The sequence below is a fragment of the Astatotilapia calliptera genome, chromosome 23, assembly GCF_964374335.1.
Source record: "Astatotilapia calliptera chromosome 23, fAstCal68.1, whole genome shotgun sequence".
Taxonomy (NCBI): domain Eukaryota; kingdom Metazoa; phylum Chordata; class Actinopteri; order Cichliformes; family Cichlidae; genus Astatotilapia; species Astatotilapia calliptera.
The window spans coordinates 28,159,221-28,168,547 of NC_137443.1; positions in this window are offsets into that span (position 1 = coordinate 28,159,221).

Genomic DNA, 9,327 nt, shown 5'->3' on the forward strand with positions numbered 1-9,327 from the left:
ACTGTGTTTTGACCCAGCTCCGGCTTACCCGAAAGGGACAAACGATAGACAATGGATGGGTTGCCTTTGCCACGTACTGTGTATCAAGCGAGGCTCAAGGCACAATCTCCCCCCAAAACGAACCATTCTTTGAAGCCGTCAACAAATGAAGCAGACTTGCCAGTTCTTCAAGCCCAGGATGGCCTGCCATCTTGAAGGTGAAGTGTGTGACAGGACATCCAAAAAATGTGTGGCCAAACTGCGCATCAACACATGCCTCGCGTGAGGATAGAGCTCAACACCTCCAGTTTTCGAGACTTACTCATGGCAGGCGACAATTCTACCGCTGAGCTAACAACCCTTGCACATCCGAAAATTGTCCCGCTGAATTCATTCCACTCTCCAAAGTCTCCTCTCAAGACGCTTAAAATGGATGCACAAACTCTGTCACGTGCTGTGCATCAAAGCACATCGCTTGCGTGAGGCTACAAGTCACTACCTTCTGATTTCGAGATTCACGGGTGGCAGGCGACAGTTCTACTGCTGAGCCACCAGCCCTTACAAGTCTGCCAATTGTCCCGCCAAATTTGCGCCACTCTACAAAGTCTCCTCTCAACAACATCTTGACTTAATGCAGACACGATGTCCAACCCAAGTTTGGTTTGCATAGACTTCTTGTTCCAACTTAACAGTCAGGCAAGAATGACTTCAAATTATCCCTCTCAATGGACCCCGTTGGCAAAGGAACTCCAGGCAACCTCCAGAGACTCAGCTCGGGAGCTGCTGATAACCAATTATCAGTCCTTGCTCATCCGCTTCCAATGCAAAGACATTCCTAACCCTACCTGGACAAAGTGTCCAAGAAGAAATAACAGGTAGGAGTCATTTGGGAGCCAACGTGTGGTGTCCCGCAATTCTGACCTGAGAAAAGAAAGAGGAATTGTGGTGAAAGTTGGATGAAGTGGTTCCAGAGGGCCAGCACGAATCCATAGGGGAGGATCGCCTGCCACGTGTGAGTCTTGAAATCAAACAGATGGGAAGGCTTTCCACGGGCAATGGTAGAATGATTTGGATTGATCCCTGTTCTAGATCTCGCATCAGAGGAGGCTGAAAATCCACTACAAACGGATGGTTCTTATGCTTCAGAGTCCTCGAAATGGGTAGAAGCTGTACAAAATGGATGGACCAACTCTGTACCAAAACACCTGCCTCGTGTGAGGCTCAAACTCACGACCTTCAGATTATGAGACTGACGCGCTGCCTACTGCGCCAACGAGACTGACGGGCAACTGGAAAATGGACGATTTCTCGAAGCTGCACAGAAAAGAAATTCAGCTTGGATAAACAAAGGCGAGTCCCCAGGTATTTAAGCCCTGAACGGGCTTTGGAGGTGAAGAGTGCCACAGGAGATCCTAAAAACGGTGTTTTGACCCAGCTCCGGCTTACCTGAAAGGGACAAGCGGTAGACAATGGATGGGTTGCCTTTGCCACGTACTGTGTATCAAGCGAGGCTCAAGACACCATCTTCCCCCAAAATGGACCGCTCTTCTTTTGTCTCGTAGTGCCGTCTTAAATTAAATTCCTTAATTACAGCCACATTAGCTCCACTAATAAGACACACGGGTTTACCAGCAATGTCTGTAAACATATATTTAGTCACCCACTGGCGCTGGCAGGGGACAATTCTAAGTCTCCCAATTGTGCCGCCGAATTCACGCCACTGTACAAAGTCTCCTCTCAACAACATCTTGACTTAATGCAGATACGATGTCCAACCCAAGTTTGGTTTGCATAGACTTCTTGTTCCAACTTACCAGTCAGGCAAGAACGACTTCAAATTATCCCTCTCAATGGACCCTGTTGGCAAAGGAACTCCAGGCAACCTCCAGAGACTCAGTTCGGGAGCTGCTGATAACCTATTATCAGCCCTTGCTCTTCGACATTAGGTGCGCCTTATGTATGAATTCTGCTTGTGCTTACTGACCTTGAACAGATGTGATACACAGCGCTCAAAAATCTGTCAAAAACTGTTTTAGTACAACTTTAGTAAGCTATGAAGCCGCACCGCTTGATTGATTGTCGGGGTATTACAGCTACCATAGTCAGGAGTAATCTGCTTCCAAAACTCTGTCCACTTCAGGTCCCAAAGCCAAACGAACACTGCAGCATCACTGAGAATTTAAAACTGTCTAATTTCTGTCATCTTTAATAAAATGATCAGTGTTGCTGCTTTACCAGGTGTACCAATTAATTTTAACATCCATGAAAACAGAATTTATTAAATTTAACAGAGATAGAAGTCAGCAGGAAGTTAGCTTGCCAACTTCCACCTAAACATGACATACCATGTTCAGACTGAGTGATTTGTGAAAAAATTAAAACGTACAGCTCTGCTATCACTTCCTTTTTCTTTTTTCTTTTTTTTTTTCTTCTTTTTCTTTTTTTTTTCTCTTTTGCATAATTACGATTAAGGAACTGACCTCCCAGCCCACTGTTCCTTCAGTGGGCTGGTTTCAGTCATTATGCAAATGTCCTGTTTATAAGATTGAAACCTGCAGTCAGCTGAGACTGAAGAAGTCACTTGGATGAGTGACGAAACGTTTCTCCCACTGAAAACATCCAGATGAACAGAATCAACTTTTTGGGGTATATGTAATATATATATTAGATTGTATATTATATTGTTGGTTTATACACTTTTGTGTATGTATGTATATATGCATACCAGCTCGGACGTCGCCCGGATCAACTACTGGAACAAGAAGGCATTGGTGGGCAAGAGATGAAAATAGGGCGTTGTTGGAATGCTGCTATACAAGAAACCCTGGCAGAAGGGGTTACATGAATAGGATGAGGGACCTATGGAATACCCTGCTATCACTTCCAACATAAATGAAGACCGAAAACTGACTTTTTTAGGGTTACTGAAGTTGGGCTAACTGGTATATAATGATGTGCTACGTGATCGCTAGCGACAGAGCTACGTTATCATAACATAAACACAGTGAAGCTGGAGGATGAATGCTAACTTTTTTTCACTCGATAAAAGTTAACGGAAGGGTTCCTGATGGTTAGGGACAAATGCAATTGCATGGCAGGATGCTGTAACAGACCAGACTTCAGTCAGGAGAACAACTGAGATAATCCATCCACAATACAAGGTTAGTCATTAACATACGGCAACAACATGGGAATAGAGCAGCTTGCGAGAGAATTCAGCATTAATGAATCAATGGTACAGAAGTGGAGGAAGCAAGAAGAATGAGTTGAGTAAAGTTTGGCTTAGCTGACTGTTTTGTTGCACTTAATGCCTTTTGTATGAAAACAGACCCATTCATTGACTGGGTACAAAAATGAACAACAGTTCCATTCAGTAGATGCCCTTTGTGCAGCCATCTTCACCACTTTGAGAAATGTTCCCACTCACCTCATGGAAACGCTTACATCAAACATGCTGCAACAAATTTTGGAAGTGATCAACAATAGGGATGGGTATCAAAAACCGGTTCTTGTTGAGAACCGGTTCCCACTGTTTCAATTCCTTGGAATTGTTTGCCATTGTTGCAAACGATTCCTTTATCGATTCCAGTCGCCCCGAATGACGTCACCACATTGTGGAATGTCATTTACCTGGCAGGAAACATGGCGCCTAAGCGGCTCAAACGCTCAAAAGTTTGATTATACTTTACGAGAACGGATGACAACAGGGCAACTTGCAATACTTGCAAAGTAGATGTTTAATTTAAGGGAGGAGACACTACGAATATGCAAAAGCATTTGCTCACAAAACACACGATGACCTTAAATGAATGTCATGTTTTTAATTCCGCTCCGGACTCGTGAATCTCAACCCAGCAGCAGCGGTAACTTTTGTACGTCCTTTCCCGTTAATGCGGCAGGTAAATAATCAGCTAACAGTGCATATTATGTTAGCGCGATCTGCCTTATTACAAAACCTGCCATTACTGTGCATTTAGGTGACCATGATGAGAGAGACAGACAGAGTCTGGCTGGCTCAGATGCTGGCAGTTATCGCTGCAGTCTACTGAGTTCATGTTTGGAACTTTGATTTTTGTTTTGGGGGGTTTATGGGTTTTTTTGGAGGTGAACTTTTGATCAGCTTTAAAACGACCTGTTTCAGTTTAAGCGTTGTTTTCAATAAATTACATGCTTAAAAAATGTTTTGCCTCACTCCCATTTCTTCTTGTTGCATGTTGAAGCTGTACTTGGAACCTTGTTAAGATCCAACCATGGAAAATGTCATGGTGCTGGGTCGTTGACCCAGCGTTTTGGGTTTTATATGATTATTTTCCTCTGTGCTAGTTTATTCTGATTTTGGTATCCTGTGTCCTCCCCTTGTGCCTGGTTTATGTCTCTGAGTTCATGTTTTGGATTTCCTGTTTTATTCTAAGGGTCTGTGTCTGTGGTCATTGTGTTCAGCTTGTATCCTCCAGTCATTATGTGTATTAGAATCAGCTGTGTCTCCCACCTGTATGTCATTTCCTGGTCTCCTTGTGTTTGTATATATAGTGGGTGTCGGTCTGCGTTTGTTGTTGGCTCGTCTGTGTTCCATGGCGTCCTGTTCGTTACTCTGCGGCTCGCTGCATTTCACCCCGCTTCATGATGGTTTCAAGTTTGCCCTTTAGTTTTTCCCAGTTTAGGTTCCCTTCAATAATTTCTCATGGTCTGTTACCTGTTTTTGCCACTGCCACTTTGTAAATAAACATCACACTTCATCAGTCTGCTGCCTGAATTTTGGGCCCTTTTCCTTCAACACCACGCGGCTCGCATCGGCAGCCGTGACAGTAAATACGATTTTTCTTGCCATTTTTCAAATGGTCTTAAACCTTTGATGGGGACTGTATCTAAATACAGCACTGTGCTGGAAAAGTGTGCCTTCACATTTCTGTATGTTGCTAGAAAAATGAGAGGAAGGTATTGAGATTAATTGAAACATGAGCAAACATACATGGAAATCCAGCATATAAGGTAAAAAAACAAAAAAACAGTTTGTATAATTCTAACGAGCCTGAAAGTCAGTATTTGGTGTGACCACCTTTATTCTTCAGCACAGTCTCTTAGACAGCTGTCTTGTAATTTCTTTAAGTAGTCTTCAGGAATAGTTCTCCAGGCTTTTTGAAGGACATGCAAAGCTCTTCTTTGGATGTTTCTGACTTTTGCTCTGTTCTCTGTCAAATATTTTAAAAATATAAAAGAGGTAGCTTAAGAGGTTTGCACAGCATTGCATATGGTAACAGTGAGAGAATAAAATATTTTTTTCCAACTTAAGTACTACTTTAAATGAGGGAAGTCAATGATAAGTAGATAATCAGCGCTATGTGAAGTCAGTGAAGAATGATATGTTTTAGCACCATGGACAGCTGCAGCATCTCTACTATTCTTTACTGCTTGAAAAACAATACCAAGCTGGAAGGAATAAAGGATATTTTATACTAAATATTTACATTGCATGTACATTTTTCCTACCTGGAGTTGTATAAAATTGTGATAAAAAATAGGAAATATTTGGTTAAAGCAGCTTTCATACTGAGAAAATGATGAGGAGTTGGAGAGAGCAGAGCAAATGACTGAAAGCTAGTAATTATTGAAGAAATCCTAATGCTCTGATTCCTGCAGGCTACTCTCAGACTGCAAGAAAAAGAGTGAAGATGGGGACATCCAAAACTACATGAAAAATGACAATAACGCCCTAAAGACTGTCAAGATTTTAAATTAAAATTTTCTCTGTTATTGTTACCTGGACATATATTGCTATAATCTCACTCCAAATTAATATTTGAATGGAACAAAATTTCCCTAAACATGAATATGATTTACAGATGGGGCTTTGCCTATCAGCATTACACCTTCAGCAAATTAAAAGTTTTTATTAACTTACTCATGAGATGATTGAAAAAGCCTTGCAGACTTAATATCACATTTTTAGCAGCGACCTGCTAATTAATTCAGAAGGTATGCCTCACAGTCGGAACGATTATGTAACGCAATGATGAAAGATGCAATATCTCCCAAGTTATTACATCTTTAGGTTGCAGAGGTGGGAAATAAATACCATAAATAAATGTCTTCATGTAGTATGACAAGAAGTAGTGAAAGTGGTTAAACCTGGGCTATAGTTTTCTACTCTGTCCAACATATCCTGTCTGAATCTTTTGAAGTCCAGGTAAGTATAACTGTAACAAACACACAAGACTGGAAAATATTCTGTGGTTACTACTGTAACCCCAGTTCCACCCACAGTGGGTGCTTCACATAGTGAGAGACTGAATGAGGTTTGAAATACAACTCCAAATCTTTATTGAGCTATTCAGTAGTTGCACAATAGGTAGGCAGGCAGCCTGGCAAACGGAGTGGGTAAAGCCCATGAAAAGGAAGATTCTCATCTTGGATGTGCAGCTGGCAAATCTGCAACAACTGTGTGATGCTATCATGCATGTTTCTGTCCTGGCTCCCTTCCCTCACCCGTAGGGTTGCCAACCGTCCCTTAAAATACGGAATCATCCCGTATTTCGAAACAAAAGTACACGTCCCGTATTGAGCTAATAAGGGACGCACTTTGTCCCGTAATACAGTGAGAATCAAAAGTAGTCTATAAATGTTAATGGAATTAACACTTTGTTTGAAAACATAATTCCCAGCCCCTCTCCTGCTTTGTGACCAATGAGCTGACAGCACACTTATGACAATTCGAGTATGACAATTCAGATTACCGCTTATCTCATTGGTCGAGGAAAGGTCGCTTGCGGAGAAAATACCGGAAGACAACAGATGACCACAACAACACGCATGGCCAACAGGGAAACAAACACACTGCAGTGCAAGTCTCGGATGACAGTACACCTAATGCTGGGCGGACACTGTGCGATTTTTTCAGTCACGTTATTCAGCTCCTGCTCAAACTGCACGATTGACTCACAGGGGTTAGAAGTTCGTAGGTCACGATGCAGGGTCTCACACTATACCGCCCGATGCTCTGATGCGACCTGAGTGCTCACACTGTGCCTCCATAAAATGAACGTTATAACAGAAAATCTGTCGCTTGGTCTCTCTGTCTTTCACTCACACAGACACACCACCACCATCAACTTTGCTAAATTGCTAATGAAAAACATTGATCAGGCAGCTGTGATTGAGCAGCAATGTAAATCCAACTATTTTCACGGTTGTTGTGGTCGTGATAATTTTGTGATGCCACATGGAAAAGGCTCGGATGAGCTTTCCAAAGTTCTACAAGTTGTGCCTCCATCGCTTGTGTCCAGATCACACACAGCACTGCCGTGCTGCTCCGTCTTTTTCACCGACGTTTACGTGTTTGCGCGTGAGCAGTGTGAGCGCCTGTGGTAACACCCTCACGAGCGATTGATGATCGGGAGCTGGTCGTGAGGTGTTACAGTTTTTTTCTGAATGCTTAAACCCTAACTGTGATTCCTGTAGCACAATCTCTAAAACTATTCAGACTTATAGCAAAACCACTCACTGAGTTTGCAAAACTAAAAGCACAAAAACTGCTTTGCACTCAGTTTGTAACACACACTTTGCAAAACTGTAGGCACAATTCACTGCACAACACTCAATTACCAAATTTCCAACACACTCCTAGCAAAAGTATACACATGTATGGCTATCATTAACACTAATTTGCCAACTGTCTGGCACACTTTCACATGTGAAAACTTTTTTAGATAATTAGTTCACTTTGCAATCAGCCTAAGCACTACAATACAGGTAAGCTGTGTGTGCGGAGTACAATGGAGGGAGCAGAAAGAGTGAGAAGTAGAGGAGGCCGAGGAAGAGGACGTGGAGGTGAAGAAGTAGGATGAAGAGGATGACAAGGACAAGGAGGAGCAAGAGGAAGACGAGGAGGGGGGAGAGGAAGATGAGGAGGGGGGAGAGGAAGGGTAGGAAGAGTAAGAAATAGAATTGCTGATGACATCAGAGCTACAATAGTGGACCATGTAATCAACCGTGGAATGACCCTGAGGGTAGCTGGCCAACGGGTCCAGCCTAACTCGAGCCGCTACACTGTAGCAAGTACCATAAGGACATCTTGAAATGAGAATCGGTGAGTATAGTCACTTCGCACAAAGATTTGTAGCACTGCCATATGCCAATGAGAAACACACCAATACCATTGATGTAAAAATACTGAAATTGTTACTTTACAGAATTGCTAGATGACCAGATGCTGGGGGCAGAGGAAGCATGTTCACTGCAGACCAAGTAACCCATATAGTCATTATGGCGATTGCAAATAATCCTATACTTGGAAATGAACACTTGTGTTTGTTTTGATGTGTTTGAATAAACACCAGTACTTGAAGTTTGGATCCCTCTAAGCATTTCTTCATCAACATTGGCTGGTGAGCACTACGTCCACACTAGCCCTGATAGATTTGAAAAAGGCGTTTTCGTCTGAAAACGCTCCACGTCAGCGTTTTCAGTCGTCTTCACAGTTAAAAGTTTCCAGTCCTGCGCATGTGCAAAAGCGAGTGAGAATTAAAGAATTTTAAGAAAAGCTATCTGGAGCATGTACAAACTGATAATAATCTTCTTTAGGGCTGTCAAAATTGAGAGCAATCAAAACAACTGCTATACAATGCCCTCCGCAATCTTTGTTTAATTTGTCACATGACTAAAATGCATCATTGTTTTAGAAAGTCTGCGTTTTCGAGTGTCCATACTGCGACGGGGCAGTTCTGTTTTGAAATGTATGCGTTTACGAGAGCGTTTTCAAAACGCTGCGTTTTTCCTTGAGGATAACGCTGTCTCAGTGTGGATGGGAGGCCAAAACGGAGAGAAAACGATACGTTTTCAAACGAAAACGCATTAGTGTGGGCTACGTCCACGGGTATTTTTGAAAACTGAGATTTTCCGTTTTCGTTTTTTAAAAAAAAATCCTGCCCAGACATAAACGCAAAAACGAAGGAAAACGCTGCTAGGAACTAGTGATGGGATTTCCGGCTCTTTTTAGAGAACCGGCTCTTTATATGTTTATATATAAATATATGCGGTGGCCCCTAGAGACAAAACACGTACAAACTCCAAAAAGCACATACAAACTCCAAAACACATTTCTAGCATGAACTGAACTTCCAAAACAGAACTACCTAGATCACTTAAATTACACAATTGAAAGCATGAAAGCATATGTGTATTGTTTGTGTATTTATACGCAAGCATTCATATATAGTAAAATAATTAAAAAAAAATTCATTTACCTGTTACTACCACACACCAAATCCGGTCGTTGGTACTTGCTGGCTTGTGTAGCCACTAGGTAACAAAAGCTCAACACAGTGCCTAGCATCCTGGAGCACTCCTGTTGTG